At 43.9% G+C, this 26,458-nt stretch overlaps 1 protein-coding gene across 6 annotated transcripts in view; it reads right to left on the bottom strand.

The window, feature by feature from the left end:
* Positions 1-26,458, bottom strand: part of znf469 (zinc finger protein 469) — a 1,056,360-nt gene that overhangs the window by 361,582 nt on the left and 668,320 nt on the right. The window contains exon 1 of one of the 6 annotated variants that reach the window (XM_078544426.1): positions 8,259-8,673. The exons of the other annotated variants lie outside the window; for them this stretch is intronic. The gene's annotated coding sequence lies outside the window, so the exon portion shown is untranslated. Of the gene's footprint in view, positions 1-8,258; positions 8,674-26,458 lie in introns of those variants that run through there. 6 annotated transcript variants of the gene reach the window in all.

Raw genomic sequence — 26,458 nt, 5'->3', positions numbered from 1 at the left:
TAGAGTTATGAATACAAGACTGTTTGTTTTTATGAGGGATTAAATAGCTGAGGGGATTTAAATGTTTTGAATGGGCTTTCATGAATATGTTTTTACTATAATAAAGGCTTTAATAGATGCTTAGAACTTTATTTTTTTTAATCTTAACATGGCTTCTGATGTCTGCCCATGGTGGACACCGGGTGAGTTGGCATTGAGGCTGTAAGGGCAAAGGGTGGTAGATGGGTTAGCACAAGTTGGCATTAATTTGGCCTGGGACAATAAGGGGCTTTGAGGGTGGGTGGGAGCGCGGTTTTTCAAGGAGGTTAGGTGGGGCCTTTGGTGATGGGTGGGGGGCATGGGTTGGTATGATTTGGCATGGAATGGATGGGAAGGTGTGGGATATGAGGGGTGAGGGCTAGAGGGCCTAATATTTAACAAAATAACTGGCATGAAGTCCCAGAGAACTGAGATTGGCCTTTTAAATAGCCCGCCTCAGCACTCAGCAGCTCCCTTGGCTGCCTCCGACCTGTGTCCAGGGGTGGCAGGCTACACTTCATTCCGCTCCCGCAGGGGGCAGGTGTGGGATGCAGTCAGGCTCGCTGCTCCTGGACGCAGATTTGAGGTGGCCAAAGGGGCTGCCAAGTGCCAAGGCAGCAATTTAAAAGGCCCGCCTTGGTTCTCTGCAACCTCGTCCCAGTTGTTCTGTTAAACATTAGGCCCTCCAGTTCTCAACCCTCGCACCCGCTCAAACCCTAGCCACTCCCATGCCCAAACAGGCCAACTTTTGTCAACCCATGCCTCACCCACCCCACATTGCCCTTTATAGCCCCTCTGCCAACTTAGTATCAACACATGCCAACCCATGCCCCCACCCATCACTCTTTTCCCTTACGCCCTCCATGTTAACCCAGCCAGCATCCACCATAGGAAGATCTCAGGAGCCATTCTGAGATGAAATAAAATAATGTTCTAAATATCTAGTGCAGACGTCACTATATAAAAACACTCCCATTCATGAAAGCTCGTTCAATAAATTTAAATCCCCTCAGATATTTAATTCCTTATAAAAACAAACATTTGTATACATAATCCCACATCAAAGACACCCAATCCTTTAATAACCTATTTGAACTGTCAATCAAACTGTGAACTTATAACCCCCACTAGCCCCCGCCACCCCCTCATCTCTGTGATAATGATTGGTTGAAGAAAGCAGTCAAGCATTGATAATGATATAATGTTGACATAACCCTAACTGCTAGAGTTTTTTTCAACTGTCATAGACACAGGAAGGCAGTTTTTTAAATTCTTAAAGGGCCGGCCATTAAATAAATTGACAGCTTGACAATGCTATCTGTCCTTTAAGATCACTGCTGGCCTCTCTAAAGATTCATAACTCCCATGCTGTGGGATAAGGACCTTGATCCAATGAAAATGAGTCTGTTTGAACTCAGCATTTGATGGCAGGAAAGGGGGCACAGGGAGAAAGTCATGGGGGAAGTGGATCAGCAGCAAAAGCAAGTCCAGTGCTGGGTCCCACAAACAGGCACCGAGGCACCTTTGAACGATGGGTTTGCTCATCATATTCCCTGCATGGTGATCGCCCTGCCTGCCACTGGGTTAATACCAGTGGCAATGGGATGAGGCCCTTAACTGGACATTAATTGCTCATGTAAGAACCCAGGGTGGTGGTGAGAAGGGGCTGAGGTCCCCACCTGCCCCCCACTCCTGCCTGATTAAATGTTACTGTCACCAAATTTGCCACAGGGGAGGGCATTAAATTCCACCCAGATTGTCATTTATGAATTTGATCAGAGTGGTTTCATTACTGCATTACTGTAGCAGGAGTGAAAACCTGATTGGAGGGAATCAAACAAAGAGTTCTGAGAAAGACAGGAACAGACTGAGGAAATGACCACATATTCAAGGGCTTTGGATAGGAAAAGGAGGTTGGAGATGGGCCAGTAGTTTGCAACGAATGTGCCTTGAATGATTGGTTTTTCGATAAGAGGGCTAATGATGGCAATTTGAAGGAGAGAAGGACAACACCTGAAGAGAGAGAACCACTTACAATATCAGCTAACATGGGGACCAGGAGTAGAATTTAGGTGTTGCCTCTTGCGAGGACAGGTCGCTAGACCCAGTGGTTGCCTGGAGGTTCTCGCCAATAGAACTTCAGTGTGGAGGAAAATAGAGCCGGAGTAATCCTCCTCGTCTTAGCCTCTCGAGTTTCCAAATGCAGACAAGTTCCCTGAGATGAGGATTCCTAGCTGGATACTGATAACCACACTGTATTTCAAGCAAGATGAGGCGAGTGTGAGCTGGGCAGCTTTTCCCCTTCTCAGTTCATTTCCAACTGAGTTCAAAACAACAAGTTCAAAACATAAAGCTCCTCGATCAAGTGATTTCCAGTGAATCATCAGGCCTTTGCTTATAAAACAGTTTTTTTTCATCACCCCCTTACACCTACCTCTCCAGTTGCTGTCTTCTCCTTTCTTACCCCCTCCTCCCCCCATACTCCCTCCCCTGACACCTTCATTCCTGCCCCCGCCATCTCATCCTATGCTGACACCACTTCCTCTCCCAGACCTTCCTCTCCCACCCCCCTATACATCTTCCTCTCCCAAACACAGCTACATCGTCCTCCCCACCCCCTTGACCATCATCCATTGTGAGCAGACCCTCAACGGTGACTTTGCAACTTCTGTGAGCTGCTTCACAGTAGAGCCATGTCCATGAGAATCTACCTAGCATGCCATGGATGTTCCTTTAGTGTGTCATTGCTGTCAGGCTCCAGCATCTTCTGCTCCTCGGATGTCTGCGATGTGAGCAAGGCCCTGGAGGTAAGCCCTGACTTCTGCACGTCACACATGTCAAGATGTGTTCTGCATTGGCATGCAATAACGCCGACATGGACAGACAACGGCGTGGTGGGCTAGGGTGGGGTGGTGATTCTGGCGGGCTGGCCTTATAATAGTATGCAGGTGTATTACAATAAAGTTCCCGACATCCAATGGCGGAGGACACAGCCTGCCATCGACGGGCTGAGCAGATGATCGCAAACTGGTTTCACAATGTCGTGAAACCGATTTTTGGCCTCCTCGCCATATTGTCCGCTCACGTTGCTGAGCATGCCTGACACCAGCGGGCACGGACAATTCCGTCCAATGTCTATAGTTTTCTTTTTCTCTGCAATTTCAAAATACTGACAACTATGCATTGAATGTTTTTGTCATATGGTTTAAGTTGATAGATAGCTAAATACTTCCAATATAATTCAAGCATTTACTGACATAAGTGCACGTATTCCAACATATGCCAATTATGCCTCATCTGTCCAAAAGGTGTTTGAGGAATGACGCAAATGTGTAAAGAAAAAAATTAAACAAAGTCTACATGGTGCATGGTCAATAGAAATTACCCCTGTGAAACATGTGTGAATGCCTTTAAAATGAGTGCTCATCACTTTCTTGAAATAGAAAAAGTCCAAACTTATAAAAAAGTAATGGAAAAATATTACGTAATTAAATAATGCCTGACATTTTTGCTTAGGAAAGAATGGGAGCAGCAACAGCTTAATTTCTTTCTTCATGCATAAAAGCATTATCATCATCCTGACATATTTCCAAGCTAAGTGATGGCACTGTGGAAGGTCGAGTATACCATATACTAATGGTAGGCATTTTATTTCCTCACCAGCCTAAAACTTCCTATGCTCAGCTAACAAAGGCCAGGCAGTTTTTGGAACGAGTGTGTGACCTTAAATAGGTTTGATTACACATAATGACGCAGAACTTTGTCAATTCATATTTGTTATTTTAAGAAAATACCAATGTTCTTGAGCAGAGCCATTAACATCACAAACTTGAGGTCGCAAGTCCATGGGTCAGTACTGCCAGAAAATAAAACAAACACTAATCAGTGTAAGGAACAGATTAATCTGTGTGACAACAGAATTAGAACTCGGAAATGAATTTGCAGTGATTTAATATTGCAGTAATTTTAACTTATGGCAGTTGTTTCTTCAGTAGGGAAGCATGATTCTTAAATCAGAATGTCTTACAATTGCACAACTACACAGCAATTCAAGAATGGTGACCACTGGACAGATAAACTGAGGCTGTCGCTCACAGCACCGGCTAGTTGTTAATGTGAAGTAATCACTTGCCAATGGGATATGTTAGTTGGGAATGAGCCAGTGTGTGTTGGTCTCAAGCTTGAGAGAATTGTAAGCCTTTATATCATTGCAAGGCCAAAACATCTGTGGAAAATCTAATCTTTTTAGTTAAACTCCCTGCAATGAAACTAGACCCTGCTGGAGGGTAAAGAGTCAAGGATAGACTTAGAGTTAGCTATTTCAATTAGTGGGGCAGCAATTCACAGAATTACAGAATTATTACAGTGCAGAAGGAGGCCATTCAGCCCATCGTGTCTGCATAGGGTCTCCAAATGAGCAATTCACCTAGTGCCATTCTCCCTCCTTCACCCTGTGACCCTGCACATTCTTCCTTTCAGATAACAGTCAAATTCCCTTTTGAAAGCCTCGACTGAACCTGACTCCACCACACTCTCAGACAGTGCATTAACCACTTAACCTTAACCACTCACTGTGTGACAAATGTTTTTCCTCATGTCGCTTTTGCTTCTTTCATCATTTACTTTAAATCTGTGCCCTCTCTTTCTTGAGCTTTTCATGAGTGGGAAAAGTTTTTCCCTAACTATCCTGTCCAGACCCTTCATGATTTTGAATACCTCTGTCAAATCTCCTCTCAGTCTTCTCATCTGCAAGGAAAATAGTTCCAACATCTCTAATCTATCTTCATAACTAAAGTTCCCCATCCTTGGAACTATTCTTGTGAATATTTTCTGCACTCTCTCCAATGCCTTCACATCGTTCCTAAAGTGTGGTACCCAGATGCAATATTCCAGCTGAGTCTGAACTAGTGTCTTATACAAGCTCAGCATAGCCTCTTTGCTCTTGTACTCCAAGTCCCTATTAATAAAGCCTATTAATGAATACTGTATGTTTATTAGCCACTTACTCAACTTGTCCTGCCACCTTCAATGACTTATGCACATATACAGCCAGGTCCCTCTGCTCCTGCATCCCCTTTAGAGTTGTACCCTTTATTTTATATTGTCCCTCTATGTTCTTCCTAGCAAAATGAATCACTTCATATTTCTCCGCATTGAACTTCATCTGCCACCTGCCCACCCGTTCCACCAGCTGGATACTGCAAAAGCTATGGGGTCTGACAATATTCCAGCAACAGTACTGAAGACTTGTGCTCCAGAGCATCCTGGGGGTTACCATTGATCAGAAACTCAACTGGACTAGCCATATAAATACTATGACTACAAGAGCAAGTCAGAGGCTAGGTATCATGTGATGAGTAACTCACCTCCTGACTCCCCAAAGCCTGTTCACCATCCACAAGGCACAAGTCAGGAATGTGATGGAATACTCCCCACTTGCCTGGGTGAGTGCAGCTCCCAAAACACTCGAGAAGCTTGATACCATCCAGGACAAAGCAGCCTGCTTGATTGGCACCACATTCACAAATATTCATTCGCTCCACCACCAACGCACAGTAGCAGCAGCATGTACCATCTACAAGATGCACTGCAGGAATTCACCAAGGCTCCTTAGACAGCATCTTCCAAACCCACAACCATCTAGAAAGATAAGGGCAGCAGACACATGGGAACACCCCAATCTGGAATTTCCCCTCCAAATCACCCACCATCCTGACTTGGAAATATGTCGCCATTCCTTTACCGTCACTGGGTCAAAATCCTGAACTCCCTTCCTAACAGCACTGTGGGTGTACCTACACCACATGGACTGTTGCGGTTCAAGAAGGCAGCTCACCACCACCTTCTCAAGGGCAACTAGGGATGGGCAACAAATGCTGGCCTAGCCACCGAAGCCCACATTCCCTGAATGAATAACAAAAAATAAATTTGCCTATGTCCTTTTGAAGTTCTACACTTACCCTCCTCACAGTTCACAATGCTTTCAAGTTTTGTGTCATTCGCAAACTTTGAAATTGTGTCCTGCATACCAAGGTCTAGATCATTAACATCAGGAAAAGCAAGGGCCCCAACTCTGATTCCTGAGGAACTCCACTACAAACATTCCTCCAGCCCAAAAACATCCATTAATTATTACCCTATGTTTCCTGTCACTCAGCCAATTCCGTATGTATGTTGCTGCTGTCCCTTTTATTCCATGAGCTATAATTTCGCTCACATGTCTGTTTTATGGCACTGTATCACAATTGCCTTTTGTAAGTCCATGTACACCACATCAACAGCATTGCCCTCATCAACCCTCTGTTTCTCTTCAAAAAACTCTAGCAAGATAATTAAACATGATTTTCCCTTAACAAATCAGTGCTGGTTTTCCTTATTGCCCCGCATTTGTAAATGTTACATTCATTTTGTCCCAAATTATTATTTCTAGAAGTTTCCCCACCACTGAGATTAAAGTGACTGGCCTTTAGTTGCTCGGCTTATCTTTACACCTTTTTTTGAACAAAGGTGTAACATTTGCAAATTCTCCAGCTCACTGGCACCACCCATGAGTCTAGGGAGGATTGGAAAATTATGGCCAGAGCCTCTGCAATTTCCATTCTTACTTTCTTCAGTATCCTTGGATGAATCTCATCCAGTCAAGATGCTTTATCAGCTTTAAGTGTAGACAGCCTATCCAATGCCTCCTCCTGATCAATTTCAAATCCTTCTGGTATATTAATTACCTCCTCTTTCATGCAGCCTGCAGAGCATCTTTTTCCTTGGTAATGGCAGAGGCATAATATCCAGTTAATACCTCAGCTATTCCCCTGCCTCCATGTGTAAATCCTCTCTTTGGTCTCTAATCTTTTTCTTCTTCATCTTAATTTCTATCTCTTTTGACATCCAGGAAGCTCTGGATTGTTTTCCCTGCCTTTCCCTTTTGAGGAACTATGCCTTGACTGTGCCTGAACTCTCTCTTCTTGCTCACCTATCGTTTTTCTGGCCAACCTTTGATTCTAATTTATTTGGCCCAGATCCATTGCAGTTGGTTTTCCCCGGTTATAATTGTTACTCCGGATTGTTCTTTGCTCTTTTCCATAGCCAACCCAAACCTTATGATACAAGGATCACTGTTCCCTAAATGTTCTCCAACTGATATTTGATCCAATTGGCCAACCTCATTCCCAAGAACCAGGTCCAGCAGTACCTCCCTTCTCATTGGACTCGAAACATACTGCCATAGAAAATTTTCCTGAACACACTTTAGGAACTCTTGCCTCTCTTTGCCCTTTACACTACGCTATCCCGGTCTATATTTGGATAATTAAACTCCCCCATTCTAACTACACTATAATTATCTTACCTCTTTTTAATTTCCTTGCAACTTTGTTCCTCTACATCCTTTCCACTAGTTGGTGGCCAATAGGCCACAAGAAGCAATGTAATTGCACCTTTTTTGTTCCTCACCTCTAGCCAAATAGATTTTGTTCTCGACCCTTCTGGGATATCCTCTCTCTCCAGCACTGCAATGTTCTCCTTAATCAGTACAACCACTCCTCCCCCTTTTCCTCCCTTCCTATCTTTCCTGAACACCTTGTATCCAGTTTAACACCCAGTTGCTTTATTTGAACCAGGTCTCTGTTACAGTCACAAAATCATATTTCCACACGTCAATCTGCGCCTGTAACTCATCAAACTTATTAACCACATTCTGTGCATTCACAATTAAATCAAGAAGCATGCAATAACAGAACAAAACAGGGTGTTTTACCAATCTCATTATCACAACAGGGAAGGAATTTATGAGTGAGGAATTCAGTTAATTAGTTAATTATTGATAATGTATAGGTTATTGATAACTGGCATGCAGTTCTTCCTATCTTTTGATATGATTGTATACTGTGGAAAGATGCTGATGGTTATCTGGAGGGGTAAGGTATGAAAAGCAGTGGACTGTAATGAAAATTTAGATTTGAAGGATCTGACCAACCTGAATTCTCAGAACTGAAATGTATTTGAATACACCAATCACCAGGTATCACTGTGAGCACTATATAATTAAGTGAATACTTAATTATCATTGCAATATTACATACATAATACATCTGTCAACTTGGCCTTAGTGTTTCAAAAGCATTATTGATTCCCAGTAATAGATAGAACATCTTACCATTAAAGAAATGTAACCACTCATATAGACTTATGGCAAAAATGTAATTCATGACAATTTATTGTATCAGACATGGTTCTGAACTCACCTTCTGCAATGCTGGCTCAAACAAAAAAGATCTACATTGGCATTCCACTCACTCACATTGCACTCAAAGAAGCTGGATTGCGAGTCTGCCACATTGTTAATACCTGCAAACATAACAAAAAGTGAACACTTCTGCCTGCACCACATTTTTAACAGGAGGTATTTAGACTTCACTGCTGTTCCAGCGACCAGCACACATTCACAACTGTTCCCCCATGATTTTATTCATAGGTGCAAAATCCAAAATCCTCAGTTACCAAATTACACAAAGGAAAAAGCAAAACAACCAAAACTTAGCAAATGTAAAACCAAAAAATGTCATCCACAAAAGAAGACAATACAAGGGAAAAAAACAAAAGAGACAATCAGATAAAACACACAGCCAGAAACATTAACATGAAGATACATATGTAATGTATACATAACAGAATAGACCTGTAACGTAATACTCACCATGACCATTTGCTAGTAAGGTACATTTTACCAAGCCTTATGCAGCTAGTACACATTGGAAAATTGCAGGTACACTAATGGTGATTTTCCATTAATTGATATCATGGACAACATTTTCTAATTGACTCTGACTGCATGTGAGAACCCACGGTGAGTGTAGTCTCAAAAAATGCACCCCATGCACAAGCACAATTCCTGATGGGCACCCGCATTACAGTGAAGGAAAAAAACCCTGCTATGTCTCAGAATTCCGTGCTAGAGCACATGTCTTTAAACGTTCAGTCAGATCTTGGACCTACCCTTTTAATTCATAAGAAATTCTATATAAATTCTTTCCATTTAATTTGTAGTTATGTGGAGTATTGTAATAATGTGAAATAGATTCTGTTAACTGCTTTCTGGAAAAGAATTCTGTTGCCTTGGGGGTGAGTTGAGCAAATATAAATACGTGTTTGGTTTAAAAATCTAATAATCCTTGTACTGTAACTAATCAATTGGTGCATCTTTCCAAAGGTCAATTCTTTTTTTCTCTAATATCTTTTATTGCATGGAAGGAAATGGGAACGACTTCGGCCTTTTCTTGCCCTGTTTTAACAACATGATGCCGGAACCATAACGGTCTCCACAACATAAACCGGCTGCTTTGATCTACAAGTCAGGCTAAGCTATGCCTTGTCAAAGCATTGATGAGTACATAAGGCCTGAACAAGGCAGCACCTGGTATTCAAACAAAGTGATGCCATGTACATGTCCATGTGCATCAACAAATCTCTAATAGTAGTTTTGATTGACAAGCCCATATCCTGAGGCCTTTCAGACTGAGAATAAATATAGAACAACAGCAAATTCTATTTATATAGCATCTTTAATAGGAAAAATTTCCAAAGGCACAAATTATAGCAAAATTAGGGCAAATGGCCAAAAGTTTGGTCAAAGAGGTAAGTTTTAACTAGCGTGTGAACAAAGGAAAGAAAGCTAGAGAGGCGGAGAGGTACATACAGGAAATTACAGAGCTCAAGGCTTAGTCAGTTGAAGGCATGGTCACCAATTGTGGAGCAACTAAAATCGAGGACACTCAAAAGGCCAGAATTAGAGGAGCACAGATACCTCAGAGGATTATGTGGTTGGAGGAGATTACAGAGATAGGGAGGGGGTGAGGCCATGGAAAGATCTGTAGGTCAGTAATCACAGGGGTTGACATGAGTAAGGACATAGGCAGCAGAGTTTTGGATGACCTCAAGTTTACCGAAGATAGAACGTGGGAGGCCGGTCAGGAGAGCATTGGAATAGTTACGTCTAGTGGTAAGAAAAGCACGGATGAGGATTTCAGCAGCGGATCAGCTGAGAAAGGGGCAGAGTTGAGTGATGTAACAGAGGTGGAATAGGCAGTCTTAGTGATGATACGGATATGTGGTCAGAAGCTCATATCAGGGTCAAATATGATATCAAATTTGCAAACAATCTTGATGTGCTAACCAAGTGTAAATAATTGTTTTAAAGTCAATGGAATCAATTTTAGGGTAATTTATAATTTTAACCCCACCATCATCACCACCACACCCCCACTCAGGCCAGCACCACCACCCTACCTTAGCAATGCTGACTGTTGGAACAAAGCTGCAATTATTGGGTGGTGTATTATGGTTAACAGGTCATTTAAATGCATCTGCCCAAATATAGGTAAGCATTTCAATGCCTGCCATCAGTTCCAGAGGAAAATCTCAGGAAGGGGCAGTGATTTGCAGAACTGCACTCCAGCCCAGTCTCTCTCCTATTTTGCCTAGTATCCCTGAAAATGGACGGTAAAAGAGAGCAAAATCTAGCTCATATTTTCCACAGTAAGATATGGATTGCACTTGCAAAATTCTATGAAACAGAAAAAAATATTGGTAATATTTGCAATTTGGTGCATTCATGCAGCACAAAAACAACTATGTGCAATGTATTTGCTTACATGGGAACATAATGTATAATATACATATAAAATCAGTGGTAACATAAGGAGAGGACTTTCCCTGCCAGCTTCAGAATCCTGCTGTCACGGTCAAATCAGGATCAGAAGAACACACACTGTGGGCAGAATCTTGTGCTCTCCTCTGTGGCGAGTTTGATTGTGGTGGGGGAATTTAATCAGGTTGGAAGGTGGTGGGTAGGAGATCCTGCCACCTTCCTCCCTCCACCCCAATTAAGTCCATGGTGTGAAGACCCGCGAATGGCCTTCTCCACTCACTACCAACTGAGGCCCTTAAGTAGGTGATTAATGCACACATAATGGCCTCATCCTAAGGCCACTGGTATTAATCCAATAGTGGCTGGGTGACTCGCCAGCCAAGGAGGACGACATGCAGACCCATGCAGGATTGCTTGCTGGATCCTGGAGTGACGGGGGCGGGGGGGTGGCACTGAGAGCCAAAATCCTGCCCTTGTTGCTGACCCCTCCACCCAGTGGCCTCATCCCCTCCTCTGCAAAAGCCAACCAATCACCCCACTTTCTGCCATCACCCACAACTGGCTTGGGATCTAGTGATGATCCTGGGCCTCAGGTGGGTGTCATACAGGAAGCAGTCACCACTTGCCTGGTGGCACTGCCATTTGGTAGAGCTGTAAGCCTCTGATTAGCCGGCAACTCTCAGCAGGCGGGACTTCCGCCCCTGGTGTCCTTGATCCTGGGTAAGGCCTGCTGCTGACCTGTCAAAAGCGTCAGTGGCATTTAATATACTGGGCCTTCCCTGAAAGAAGTGGCGCCATCGCCTCCATTAAATCCAGCCTTCTGAGAATAACAGTGGGCTGTGATTTTCTTCAAATTGGCCAATTAATGGCTAGAGGGTGGACTTGCTGTTCAATTAAGGAGACCCTCCAGCACTGAAGAAGCAGCAGGTAGCCTTTTCAGAGAGAGAAGGTGCTCCAAGGTAGACGGGCCATCTTTCCAACTTGTTTTAACTTTAACTTAGAAAATGACCTCAGCAGTGGGTCACTATTGTGGATGGGGGATTTCCAGTTAGCTTCCGACAATAGGCCTTAATCAGCCTTTAACAAACTGAATTGGCTACCTGCTGCTTGTGGGCAGGTAGCCCGGCTGTGCACCACCACCACTCCCCCCCACCAATCCTGCCTCTGGAAAAATGGCCCAGGGGGCGGGATGGAATCAGGGAACCAGGCTGTTGACCAGGAACATGAAATTCCACACCCACCCACCCAACTCTGAGCCCGACCCCATCGGGACCTAAAAACTTAGCCCAAGGTGTCACAATTTTTAAGGCTCTATGCTAAATAATCTCAGTGTCACTGGTCATTCTCATGAGAAAATCTCATGATGCTTACCATCTGAAGTTTAGCTTTTTCTGCCCAATATCTAAATAAACAATGGCATTTCTCAGGGATAGTAACAGAGAAGCCTTCTCTGTACACCAACTACCGGGACACATCAAAAGCTGCACTATGAGTTCTCTCATTAGGGAAGGCGTACTGATTTTATTTTATTTGTTCATGGGATGAGGGCATCCCCAGGGCAATGCCTTGATCAATCAGGGTCAAGCTGTCCAGTTTAAATTTCAGACAATGCTTGGCAGTTAACTGTCAGTCACCATCACTGGTGCATTCTCCATGGCAACACCATTTGCCAATCAATCAGCACACTTCACATAGAGTACAAATTGTTCTTTCCCCCCTTATATTGGTAGCCTTGCGAAGTATCCTGGTGAGTGCAAGCTGAAAACCTTAGGCATGTCTCTTTTTTCAGCAATACTCACATCCTGTATTGCCAAACGACTCTAAAATGTTTACATTAGCGTTAGTAAGTTGATCACCCGCCCCTGCCCTGCCTCTCTCAAAACTGGAAACGCCTCGGTTTGTGGTGGAATGGGTATGTGTTTAAGATTTTTTGCATTTTTATTTCAAACTTGATACAACGCACCCATTTTGGGGGCATTAAAACTCCCCCCATTATAAGGTAAAAGTTCAACACAGGCAATCAAGGAAAAATCTATTTTGCCACAATAGATTGATCAACAAATTAATTTTAACCCGCATAGATGTGCACAACAATGTCTGCCATTCAGTAGAAAAAGAATCTCAAAACCTGATACTAACTTCACTGAATTCAATGCTTGAGATTAGCAAATTTTCTACTGAGGATTGACTGAACAAATCATATTCTGATGAAAAGCAGGTGGTCATACGTTGTATATTGCTGTTATGGACCTCTGCACCATTACATTGGGAGTTCCTAAGGATCCATCCTTGGCTCCTTCTTCTTGCTGCTCTATATGCTAACCCTTTGACAGCATCATCTGAGGACATCACAGAATCACAGTGCAGAAGAGGCCCTTCGGCCTATCGAGTCTGCACCAACACGTGAGAAACACCTGACCTACCTACCTAATCCCATTTACCAGCACTTGGCCCATAGCCTTGAATGTTATGACGTGCCAAGTGCTCATCCAGGTACTTTTTAAAGGATGTGAGGCAACCCGCCTCCATCACCCTCCCAGGTAGTGCATTCCAGACCATCACCACCCTCTGGGTAAAAAGGTTTTTCCTCACATCCCCCCTAAACCTCCTGCCCCTCACCTTGAACATATGCCCCCTTGTGACCGACCCTTCAACCAAGGGGGACAGCTGCTCCCTATTCACCCTGTCCATGCCACTCATAATCTTGTACACCTCGATCAGGTCGCCCCTCAGTCTTCTCTGCTCCAATGAAAACAACCCAAATCTATCCAACCTCTCTTCATAACTTAAATGTTTCATCCCAGGCAACATCCTGGTGAATCTCCTCTGCACCCCCTCCAGTGCAATCACATCCTTCCTATAATGTGGTGACCAGGACTGCACATGGTACTCCAGCTGTGGCCTCACCAAGGTTCTATACAACTCCAACATGACTTCCCTACTTTTGTAATCTATGCCTCGATTAATAAAGGCAAGTGTCCCATATGCCTTTTTCACCACCCCACTAACATGCCCCTCTGCCTTCAGAGATCTATGGACACACACGCCAAGGTCCCTTTGTTCCTCAGAACTTCCCAGTGTCATGCCATTCATTGAATACTTCCCTGTCAAATTACTCCTTCCAAAGTGTATCACCTCACACTTTTCTGGGTTAAATTCCATCTACCACTTATCTGCCCATTTGACCATCCCGTCTATATCCTCCTGTAGCCCAAGACACTCAACCTCACTGTTAACCACCCGGCCAATCTTTGTGTCACCCACAAACTTACTAATCCTACCCCCCACGTAGTCATCTATGTCGTTTATATAAATGACAAATAATAGGGAACCGAGCACAGATCCCTGTGGTAAGCCACTGGACACTGGCTTCCAGTCACTAAAGCATCCTTCTGTCCTCACCCTCTGTCTCCTACAACTAAGCCAATTTTGAATTCACCTTATCAAATTACCCTGTATCCCATGTGCATTTGCATTCTTTATAAGTCTCCCATGTGGGACCTTGTCAAAGGCTTTGCTGAAATCCATATAAATTACATCAACTACACTACCCTCATCTACACACCTAGTCACCTCCTCAAAAAATTCTATCAAATTTGTTAGGCATGACCTCCCTCTGACAAAGCCATGCTGACTATCCCTGATTAAACCTTGCCTCTCCAAGTGGAGATAATTACTCTCCTTCAGAACTTTCTCCAATAGTTTCCCTACCACTGTGTGAGTCTCACTGGCCTGTAGTTCCCTAGCTTATCTCTACAACCCTTCTTAAACAGCGGAACCACATTAGCTGTTCTCCAGTCCTTTGGCACCTCCCCCGTGGCCAGAGAGGAATTAAAAATTTGGGTCAGAGCCCCTGCGATCTCCTCCCTTGCCTCCCTCAGCAGTCTGGGACACAAATCATCTGGACCTGGAGATTTGCCCACTTTTAAGCCTGCCAACACCTCCAATACCTTGTCTCTCCCTATATCAATTTGCAGTCTCTCTCCCCAAGTTCGATACCTTCATCCTCGTTCTCTTGGGTGAAGATGGATGTGAAGTATTCGTTCAACACTCTAGCGATATCCTCTGGCTCCACCCATAGATTGCCCCCTTGGTCCCTAATGGGCCCTACTCTTTCCCTGGTTATCCTCTTCCCATTGATAAACTTATAGAATATCTTGAGATTTTCCCTACTTTTACCAGCCAGAGCTTTCTCATATCCCCTCTTTCCTCTCCTAATTGCTTTCTTAAGCTCCACCCTGCACTTTCTGTACTCCACTAATGCCTCTGCTGATTTGCTTCCCTTGTACTTGCTAAAAGCCTCTCTTTTCTTTCTCATCGCATCCTGAATATCTCTGATCATCCTGTTCTCTGGGCTTGTTACTCCTTCCTATCACCCTAGAGGGAACATGTTGAGCCTGTACCCTCCCCATTTCCTTTTTGAACACCCCCCACTGTTCCTCTGTAGATTTCCCCACAAGTAACTGTTACCAGTCTACCTTGGCCAGATCCTGCCTTATTTTACTAAAATCCACTCTCCCCCAATCCAAAACATTTTTTTGCAACTTGTCGATTTCTTTGTCCATCACAAACTTAAACTGTACCATGTTGTGGTCGCTATCGCTAAAATGCTCGCCCACCACCACCTCAGCCACCTGTCTGGCTTCATTCCCCAGAATTAGGTCCAATGCTGCGCCATCCCTTGTTGGACCCTCTACAAATTGACCTAGAAAGTTCTCCTGTACACATTTCAAGAAATCCACTCCATCCAAGCCCTTAACACTATGTCTATGCCAATTAATGTTGGGAAAGTTGAAATCACCTAATATAATTACCCTATTGTTATTGTTTTTACACACCTCCACAAATTGTGCACATATTTGCTCCTCAATTTCCTGCTGACTATCTGGGGGTCTATAATAAACCTAACAATGTGGCTGCCCCTTTTTTTTATTCCTAAGCTCTACCCACAAAGCTTCATTCGATGCCCCCTCCAAGATATCATCTCTCCTTACTGCAGCAACTGACTCCTTAACTAATAATGCAAAGCCTCCTCTTCTTTTACCCCCTCCCCTGTCTCGCCTGAAGATTCTATATCCCGGAATGTTGAGCTGCCAATCCTGCCCTTTCCTCAACCACGTCTCAGTGATGGCTACTATATCACAATTCCATGTGTCAATCCTCACCCTTAACTCATCTGTTTTACCTGTAATACTCCTGGCATTAAAGTAGAGGCCATCCTGACTTGCCTTATTCCCTTGAAGCTTAATGCAGCTGTACTCCCTCTGACTTGATTGTTTTACTGTATTATGATGTGTCCCTATTCTGCTAACATTCTGTGTCCCCTCCCCCTGCTGAATTAGTTTAAACTCCTCTCAACAGCACTAGCAAACCCACCCGCAAGGATGTTAGTCCCGCTCTGGTTCAGATGTAGACCGTCCCGCTTGCACAGGTCCCGCCTTCTCCAGAAACGGTCCCAGTGATCCAGGAATCTAAAACCTTCCCTCCTGCGCCAATTCTTAAGCCATGTATTCATCTGTGCTGTTCTCCTATTTCTAGCTCGCTAGCACATGGCACTGAGAGTAATCCAGAGATTACAACCCGAGAGGTCTTGCTTTTTAGTCTACTGCCTAACTCCATGAATTCTTGATGCAAGACTTCATCCCTCTTTCTACGTATGTCATTGGTACCAACACGTACCATGACCTCTGCCTTATCACCCTCCCCTTCAGGATGCCCTGCAGCCGTTCAGTGACATCCCGGACCCTGGCACCAGGGAGGCAACGTATCATCCTGGAGCCACGTTGACGGCCACAGTAGCGCCTATCTGTTCCCCTGACTATAGAATCCCCTATTACTATTGCTCTTCCTCCCCTCCTGTACAGACAGGCTGCTTGTGGTGCCAGAAGCTTGGCTCTGTCTGCACTCCCCGGAGGAACCAGTACCCTCCTCAGCCTCCAAAATGGAATTCCGATTTGCGAGCAGGACCCCAAGGGACTCCTGAACTACCTGCCTATTTCTCTTGGACTGCCTTGTGGTCACCCATTCCCTTCCTTCCTCAAGTCCCTTCATCTTCGGTGTGACCACCTCTCTAAACCTGCTATCCACGATGCTCTCAGACTCGCAGATGCTCCAGTATTCCTAGCCGCCATTCCAGCTCTGAAACCCGAGCTTCCAGGAGCTGCAGCTGGACACCCTTTCTGCACACATGCTGGTCCCGGGCACTGGAAATGTCCCTGGCTTCCCACATGGAGCATGAGGCACATACCACAGCTTTGAGTGCTCCTGCCACGACTTAACCCTTTAAATTAAACCTTTTAAGTCAATTACCCTAGGGCCCTTCTTTCCTAATCCTTATTACTGTAGAATATACAAACTGTAAACCACAAAAAGACCTTAAACTATAAGCGATTAAAGTAGTAAATACTTTACCCACTACTTACCAGTGATTCCTTTCCCTTGTAGCCTCTACTGCTGCAGCACATTCTGAAGATTTAAGAAGTTGGATAGCAAGGAAAAAATGCAAAGAGCACCTCATCCCCTATGCACCGAATTCCCGCTTTGCACCAAATTGCCAATACCCACTCTGGCTGTGCCCCACTCAGGATGTGCTCTCTCTCCTGTTCGTGTGCAAGCACATGGAGGCAGCTTCCATCGAAAACATCTGGCTCAACCTGTCCATTTTAATCTTTCCCTTGCTTTTGCAAGGTTGGAGTGCTGGTCCAATATAAAGTCTTGCATAAGCCATAATTTTCCCCCATTAAAGATTAGGAATGGGGGAGCTGGTTAACTCAGTTGGCTAGACGGCTAGTGTGTGAATCAGACTAACACCAACAACACGGGGTTCGATCCCTGTCCCAGCTGAGGTAGATTTGGGGCCTACCTCATTCCTCTACCCATGGTAAAAAGCTGTGGTTTGGTGAATAATTGCCAAGGATCTGCCTCCAGGCAGAAAACTCAAGAAGAATAAGAAATATTAGGAATCCCAAAGCCATTGAGTTTGGCCTCTGCCACAAATTCTGTACCCATGTTACAACTCAATCCCTCTATCTGGCCATTGTCTCAGGTTGAATCAGCATGTTTTCAGTCCTGATATCCAATTCAACCCAGAGTAGCTTCTGACTCCATATTCTTCTCAACATTAAGATCATCTGCTTCCATTTCTAACAAAGCCTATGCAGGCCCCTACCTCAGCCCATTGGCTTTTGAAACTCTTACCATGCCTTTGTCATCTACAGACTGAAGTATTCCAATGCTCTGTTTGCTGGCATCCCATCCTCTATGCTCTCTCAACTTCAGTTCACCTAAAACTCCAGTATCGTCTTTTTATCCTGAACCAAATCCTCCTCGTCCATCACTTCTGTTCTTGCTGTGCCACACTTTCTCTGGTTCTCCAATGCCTACAATCTAAAATTCATATCTCTTCACTGTCTTGTCCATCCCGATTTCTTAGACTACTCCTGCCCTGTAACCCTCCTCCCCTCAATCTCAGTGTTCCTCTGACTCCAGCTTTGTGCACTCCCTCAAACCAATGCCCCACTATTACCAGCTGTTCCTTCAGCTGTCTCAGTCGCAGAATTTGGAATTACCTCTCTGATCTACACTGTATATTTATCTCTCACTCCTGCTTTAGGAACCTCCTTTAAAATACACCTCTTTGACCAAGCATTTCGGTTGTCGCTCCTAATATCTCGTTGTTTGGCTAAGAATGCATTTTTGACTGAATATGCGCCTGTCAAATACCTTGGAAGATATTTCTACATTATGTACACTATATAAATGCATATTGTTGTTGTGAAAATAACTTTCTTTTTGAAATCTTTTGTGCTATTCACGCCCATTAAAATCCACCCGTTGTTACACTTTCAAATTATATACAAACCGTAGCTGCAGAACATAGGATGCATTTTAATAAATCAACAAAAACAACACTGGACTGATGGGATTTATACATCTTTCCTTATAAAAATCAAAGTCCTTTACTTGGACCTGTAATTAATCAAACCTGGGCAAGTGGTACAAAGCTGCAAGCTACTTGCTTGACAAATAAAAGATAAAACAATAGGATTTTTCTCTTTATTTGTGTTCTGTTATCTGTGCTAGATATTTGCATACTTGTATAATCGTCGGATGTGAATAATTTAATTTATTGTATTGAATCTTAAATTTGTCTGTGTTTGCTCTAGATATTTTAGAGCACTGTTACACATTTTCATAAGTTTCAGACTGCTCTGCTCACACAATGCCTGCGTGTTATTTTTTTTTCTTTTAGGTATGGTCAGGCACAGTAGCACCAGGCATGCATGTACTAACATTTCAGACGACTAAGTATTTGGATGTAACTTTTCCAACTTCAACCACATTGTTCTAAGAAAACAGTAAGTTGAGGTTTATACTTCTTTTTGCAGCAGGGGACACAAATGAAAATAAAACAGAAATCCCCCCAGGTTATTCTTCTGTGCCTCTTGGCAGCTGGTTAACAACAGCTTTGTAGAAGTTTGAGAGCAAGAGGCCCATATTTCAGATGCAGGTGTGTGTGAGGAGAAAAAATGTAGAAGAAAGGGTACATGTCTTTACAGGAGGGTAGCATACCCTTCATCAGGTGAAGAAACATCACAATACTGTGCAAGTTTCTCCTGGCCAGTGGAATAATCATTGTGACAAGCGGCTCTTGTGCAACTTCATTTTAGGTGTCCGAAATACCTTTTTTGACGTGGAGAGAATTATGAGCACCAATCATTTTCCTAGAAAAATGACATATTAACAAGCAGCAGCAGATCCAGGAATTAAAAAAAAAATCTATGGAATCTGTCAGTTACTTCTTTCACATTGAAATGGCAGATGCAGCAATTTTTTAATAAAGCATATTCTGCTCTTTCCTTTACAGACATCAAAAATTGCTGAACACTTGTTGGGGTTCAAAAATACAAATGCTGGAGATTTTTCCTCATGATTAATGAGGCCAAGAGGAAAGTAGAAATGACTAGTTACAGATGTGCTCCCCTGTCCCTCTTATGATCTTATACCAGGTAGATGAATTATAAATGCCATTTTCCTCCAGTCAGACTACATTGCAGCTCCTTAAGTATGAAACATGTACGCTCATTCGGCAATAGGGCAGAGTTGCAGCTTAATGTCACCAACATCTTAACAAGGCTTCAGCCAAAATACACCCAATGCAATGTAGCTCCATGATGCTTGTACAATTATTTACACTCATGATGGGCTGCAGGATGGGCATGTCCAAAATTTCAACACTCCACTGCTTGCCTGTAACTGAATGAAATAAATGGTGTGAATGCTCAGACTGTTGCTAAATAAACCTTGGGCTCCAATCTTGCTTCAACGTTGTGGGAGATTAGATAGATAGAACTTTACACTGGGTTTCAATGCTTTCATAGCTGGCCAGAGGTCCTCTCCCAGGCAGTTAAGTGGACATTCTGAGGGACTGTTCCAGTAAAAAAAAATGTATGTTCATGAAAAAGCACACAATTTCCTTCTGGGCAGGAAATGAGCTATTTTTAGAGATGGCTCACACATGCACCTTTTTTGCAGATGGTTGACCAGATGCTATTTTCATACAGCAATTAGTGAATTCATTCTGCATGGAGTATAGCGGAAACTATTTGTATGTGACTGTATGGTTCATTATGAATGAGCTTTTACACACAAACAGGTGCTTACATCTGTGCAGGATGAACAGAGTACTACAATTGCAATACAGCTATTCGAAGCACACCAAGCAACAGGGCGCATGTTTAGGGAAAAGGTTAAGTTCATGCATTTCATCTTCATTGATAGTAATGTGACACACATGATCCTGATTTTAATTAGAAGTGCTGAGTGGGATCTGGGTGGCCAACTGGTTAAAATTGAGAAAATCGGCTTGCGGCGCTATTCCCATCAGAAACCTGCTGAGTGCCATTTTAACTCCAGAGGTGGCAAAAACACCTGTCAGAAACAAGCAGATGTCTCATTAATAAATTCAAGTTGCAGTGCTATGACATCATTGGGAGCCTAACGTGGTCAGAAGCCCAGTCTGACTGGGCTTCACTTTTGGAACTGACTGACGTGACTGGAAGGGGTACTCAGGTGCAGGCACTCAGATCATCAGGATCTGTGTTCTACTGTGAATAGTGAACTTCCAAGAAAGATTTGTGTTTGCAATTTTCCCTTTTCGTATTTTCTGCCCCCTTACTCTGATTGAGCACTCATAGCAGCTGGGGTCCTGTTAGTACATAAGCTCCATAGGCCATGAGTCCTGGGATTTGCAGCAGTGGTTGGCTTCCCTCGATTTTAGGGCATAATAGACTGCACTCATGTACCTCAGCACCAGAAATCAAACCATCAACTTTTGTCAATAAGAGGGGCTCCCACCCTGCCACCCTGTTCAGTGAGGGGCATGCGAGGATACAGACAACTATGCCAGACTGAGACGGAGACTGAGTGAGCTGTGAGCTAGGTTCACATGGTAAGTTCTGGCAAGCCCTTTTTGGGTTTTAACTATAGATTAAGAATCAAGCTCCGATATAGTACTAAGCTACAAGTAAATTAGGTTAGCTTGATAAGCAGAGAACTACATGGAGTGGCAGTTATCTGTCAATCGTCTGGAAGCAATTTTTTCAAGTCAGGTTAATTACTGTAGCAGGAAGCTAAACTAGCTAGTGACTCATCAGGTTCTATAAAAGAGACAGGCTTTTCAAATTGCACGGTCTGTAAGGGGCAGGCGAAGAGAAAGGTGACTACACCAGAGTGAGACGGAGTGAGTAGCGAATTAGGTCACATGGGAGTTCAGTGCAAGGGGAAAAGAGGTGTGGTATAGATAGGAATTATTCTAAGTTAATTAAGTGAGTAATTAAACTAAGTTAACTAAATAGCAGAAGTAACAATGGAAGGACAGATGTTATTTTGCAGCTGTGGAATTTAGCAGCTTTTGGACACCAAGGTGATCCATGACAAACACGTCTGCATAAGTCCAAGAAGCTAGAGGAATTCCGGATCAGAGTTATTGATCTGGAAGCCGAACTGCAGACATGTGCAACATAAGGGAGGTGGAGAAATGCTTGGACATTTTGATCCAGAAGACAGCCACGCCTCTTAGAATCTGTTTTGTTCAGCAGTGAGGGACAGGAGGATGTGACCATCAGTGAGGTAGGTAAAGGGACCGAGCAGACAGCAGTGGAGCAGCCTCAGACTTTGCAATTGTCAAACAGATTTGAGATGTTCACAACCTGTGCGAACAAAAGGGAGGCCTGCAAGGTGGATGACCAGGCTGGCCAATGCACCACGGTACAGGAAGCCGTTCAAGCTGGGGGAGCAAACAGGAATGTAGTGGTAGCAGCAAAGAGCAAGAGTCCGCGAGGCTGTGTTGCCTCCCCAGGCCAGAGTTTGGGACATCTGCTCAGGGCTGGAGAAGAACTTGCAGTGGGAGGGGGAGGATCCAGTCGTCATGGTCCATGTAGGTGCCAACAACATAGGCAGGACAAGGAAGGAGCTTCTGCATAGTCAATATGAGAAGCTAGGTACCAAATTAAGAAGCAGAACCTCAAAAGTAATAATCTCTGGAATATTACCTAAACCACGTGCAAATTGGCATAGGGCAATTAAGATTAGAGAGATGAATGCATGGCTCAAAGATTGGTGTGGGAGAAGTGGGTGCCAGTTCATAGGGCACTGGCACCAGTACTGGGGAAAGTGGGGGCTGTACCGTTGGGATGGTCTACACCTGAACTGTGCTGGGACATGTGTTCTTGTGAATTGCAAGACTTCCAATTGGAAGTAGAAAGGATTTTAAAATAAATTTGGGTGATGCGGGATCAAGCTTGGGTAGATGTGACAATTCAAGTGGTAGATTCAAAGCAGGAGACCATAATAATAATATGGGAAATGAGAATTACAGAATAGCAGGAAGGAACAGAGAGATAAAACCTAAGAATATACCAATAGTAATGACTAGGTGTTACAAATGACTAAAGGCTCTGCATCGGAATGCACATTGCATTCATAACAAAGTAAATGAATTGATGGCGCAAATTGACGTGGCTGCAGGATGACAAGGATTGGGTCCTGAATATTGAGGGGTATATGAGATTCAAGAAGAATAGGAAGCTAGGTAAAGGTGGAGGGGTAGCACTGTTGATCAAGGATAGCATTGGTGCAATAGTTTGAGATGACCCTGATTCAGGAGATCAGGATGTAGAATCAGTTTGGGTGGAGATGAGGAATAGTAGGGGAAAGAACTCACTAAAGGGAATGCTCTGCAGGCCTCCTAACAGCAACCACAATGTAGGGCAAAGTATACAAGAAGAAACAAAAACAGAAAATGCTGGAAAAACTCAGCAGGTCGAACAACATCTGTGGAGAAAAAAACAGAGTTAATGTTTCGGCTCCATATGACTCTTCTTCAGAAGAAATATTGGCCTGAATTTTTAGGTCGGCGGGCAGGCGCGATCGGCGGGCCTGGGATCGGCTGGGGAACAGATCGCCGACCGCGATTGGCCTCCGACCACAATTTCATGCTAGCTGGCTAATTAACGGCCACCCAGCATGAAACGTGTGCTGAAAAGCTCAGCGCTGCTGGGGTGCGGGTGTAAGGAGGGCAGGCGATGACGACAACGTGGGCGAGCGCTGACAGAAAGCTCCATGAAAGCAGAGAGCTGCCTCAGGGAGCTGCAGACCCAAAAATCTTCAAATAAAGTTTTGAAAGGCAGAAAAAAATGTCCAACCATCCCAATCAGACACCTGAAAATATACATGATAAAAATGCTGTCCACTGATTTTAATTTTAATTTTATTTCATCATGGAAACCTCATTCTGCCCTGGGATGAGGTTTCATGAAAAATATAAAGGCCGCCTGGCCGATTTGCCCGTCCGCCAACCATAAGGTTTGACAGGCAAAGTAAAATTACACACAATTGCACCACTAATGACCTTAATTGGCCTCTTAATTGTCAGCAGGCACGCTTCCAACTTTTGCGCGGGCCCACCAACCGAAATATTGCGCGAGCGCAGGGTGACATCGGGACATTCGCACGACGTCATTTCGTGTGATTTCACGCTGGATCAGGTCAAACGTGCGACCACCTGATCAGTGTAAAATTCTGCCCATTAGGTGCTTGTGATAAAGGGACAGCAATAATCATGGATGATTTTAATCTACAAACAAACTGGAAAAATCAGACTGGCAGCAGTAGCCAAGATGAGGAGTTCATAGAATGCTTTCAAGATAGTTTTTTTTAGGGCAGCATGGTACTCCTTTGCTGAATTCTAAACTGCCCCCAATCCTCAGGCTTGCTGCTTTTTCTAACAACTTTATATGACTCCTCTTTGGATCTAATACTATCCTTAATTTCTTTTGTTAGCTATGGTTGGACCGATTTTCCTGTTGTGTCTGTGTGCCAGAAAGGAATGTATAACTGTTGCAATGCATGCATTCGTTCCTTAAATATTAGCCCCATTGCCTATCCACTGTCAAGTCTTTTAATGAAGTTCCTTAATCTCCCTTAGCCAACCTATGCCTCATACCATCATTGTTTCCTTTGTTAAGATTTAGGACTCTAGTTTCAGATCGGACTACTTCACTTTCCACCCTAATGAAGAATTCTATCACGTTATGGTCACTGTTCCCTAAAGGGCCCTGCACAACAAGATTATTAATTAGACCCTTCTCATTACACAATACCAAATCTAGGATAGCCTGTTCCCGAGTTGCTTCCTCAATGTACTGGTCTAAAACCATCTTATACACACTCCAGAAATTCATCCACCACAATGTTATTGTTAATTTGGTTTGCCCAGTCTATATGTAGATTAAAGTCACCCATGATCACTATAACACCCTCGTTACATGCATCTCCAATTTCCTGTTTAATGCCATCCCCTACCTTCTCTCTACTGTTTGGAGGCCTATAGACAACTCCCACTAATGTTTTCCATCCCTTGTTGTTTCTTAGCTCCACCCAGACTGATTGTACATCCAGATTTTCTGAGCCAATAGCCTCTCTCACAATCGCACTGATTTCATCCTTAACTAACAACGCCACACCACCTCCTTTTCCTTTTTGCCTGTCCGTCCTAAATATCAATTACCCTTGGATATTCAGTTCCCAGCCTTGGTCACTCTGCAGCCAAGTCCCTGTAATCGCAATCTTACCTTACCCATTTAAGGTTTACCTTACCTATTTGCGCTGTTAATTTATCTACCTTATTTTGAATGTTCCATGTATTCAGATATTGTGCCTTTAGACTTGTCTTTTTAACATTTTTACACATTTTTTTTGTACTACGGCCCTATTTGCTGCTAACCCTTGTTTTCTCTGCCTTCCACTTTTGCTTTATACTTTTCTGTCTTTCATTCCTATCTTTGTTACCCCTCTTGTGTCTCCCCGTCCAGGTTCCCATCCCTCTGCCAATCTAGTTTAAACCCTCCCCCACAGTACCAGCGAATACCCCTGCAAGGATATTGGTTCCGGTCCTGCTGGGGTGCAACTTGTCCAGCTTGTACAGGTCCCATCTTCCCCAGAATCGGTCCCAATTCCTCAGGAATCTAAATCCCTCCCTCCTACATCATCTCTCCAGCCACACATTCATCCTGTCTATTCTCCTAATCCTGATTTTGCTAGAACATGGCACTGGGAGTGACCCTGAGATTACTACCTTTGAGGTCCTGCTTTTTAATTTATTTCCTAGCTCCCTATATTCTGCTTTCAGGACCTAATTTCTCGTTTTACCTATGTTGTTGGTACCGATATGGACCACAGCCTCTGGCTGTTCACCCTAGCCCTTCAGAATGCCCTGTAGCCCCTCAGTGACATCCTTGACCCTGGCACCCGGGAGGCAACATACCATCCTGGTGTCACATCTGTGGCCTCAGAAAAATGTATCTGTTCCCCTACAATAGAATCTTCTATCACTATAGCTCTCCCACTCTTCCCCCACTTCTGTGCAGCTAGGCCACTCATGGTGCCACGGACTTGGCTCTTGCTACATTCCCCTGAAAAACCAACTCTGCCAGCAGCATCCAAAATGGAAAATCTGTTGGAGAGGGAGATGGGCCCAGGGGACTCCTGCACTACCTGCCTAGCGCTTTTACTCTGCCTGGCAGTCACCTATTCCCTTTCTGCCTGTGCACTCTTTACCTGTGGTGTGACCACCTCACTGTACGTGCTATCCACAAAGGTCTCATCCTTGCAGATGTTCCACAGTGACGCCAGGCGCAGCTCCAAAGCACGGAATTCGAGTAGCTGCAGCTGGAGATACTTCCTGCACACATGGTCGCCCTGGACACGGGAAGTGTCCCTGACTTCCCAGATTACACAGGAGAAGCATTCCACTTGGCTGAGCTGCCTTGCCATGAATTACCCTTAAATTACTTCCTTTACTTTTATTTCCTGTGGTTTAGAGAATATTAAGGACAGAAGAAATACTCACCAGGCCCTACTTACCAAGGCCGCCACTCTTCTTACTGGGGTAAGGTTGAAAATGAAAGGATCACCTCCTTCCCTTTTCAGCGATCTCTCTCACTCACCAAACTCCAACTGCAGCACTCTAATGCAGCCCAAAGCAGCACTGTAGATGGCTTGCTTTTAGCTGTCTGAATCTAGCTTCTGAAAACCTGTTTAAGCCAGTTAACTAATTTACTAGCAGCAGCTGCAAGCAGAGCCTGTATAGCCCCTCTTTTACAGCTGTACTAAAACTGACCTTCTCCCAACCCAAAGAGCAACTTATAGTTAGTTGCTAAATTAAAGAAAGATTAGACTTTAGATAGAAATTAACCCTTAAAAGCACCTCTCTTACCAAACTCCAACTGAAACACTCTA

The sequence above is a fragment of the Cetorhinus maximus genome, chromosome 6, assembly GCF_964194155.1.
Source record: "Cetorhinus maximus chromosome 6, sCetMax3.hap1.1, whole genome shotgun sequence".
NCBI lineage: Eukaryota > Metazoa > Chordata > Chondrichthyes > Lamniformes > Cetorhinidae > Cetorhinus > Cetorhinus maximus.
Note: the sequence above shows the minus strand (reverse complement) of the source record. Positions and strands in the feature narration are given on the sequence as shown.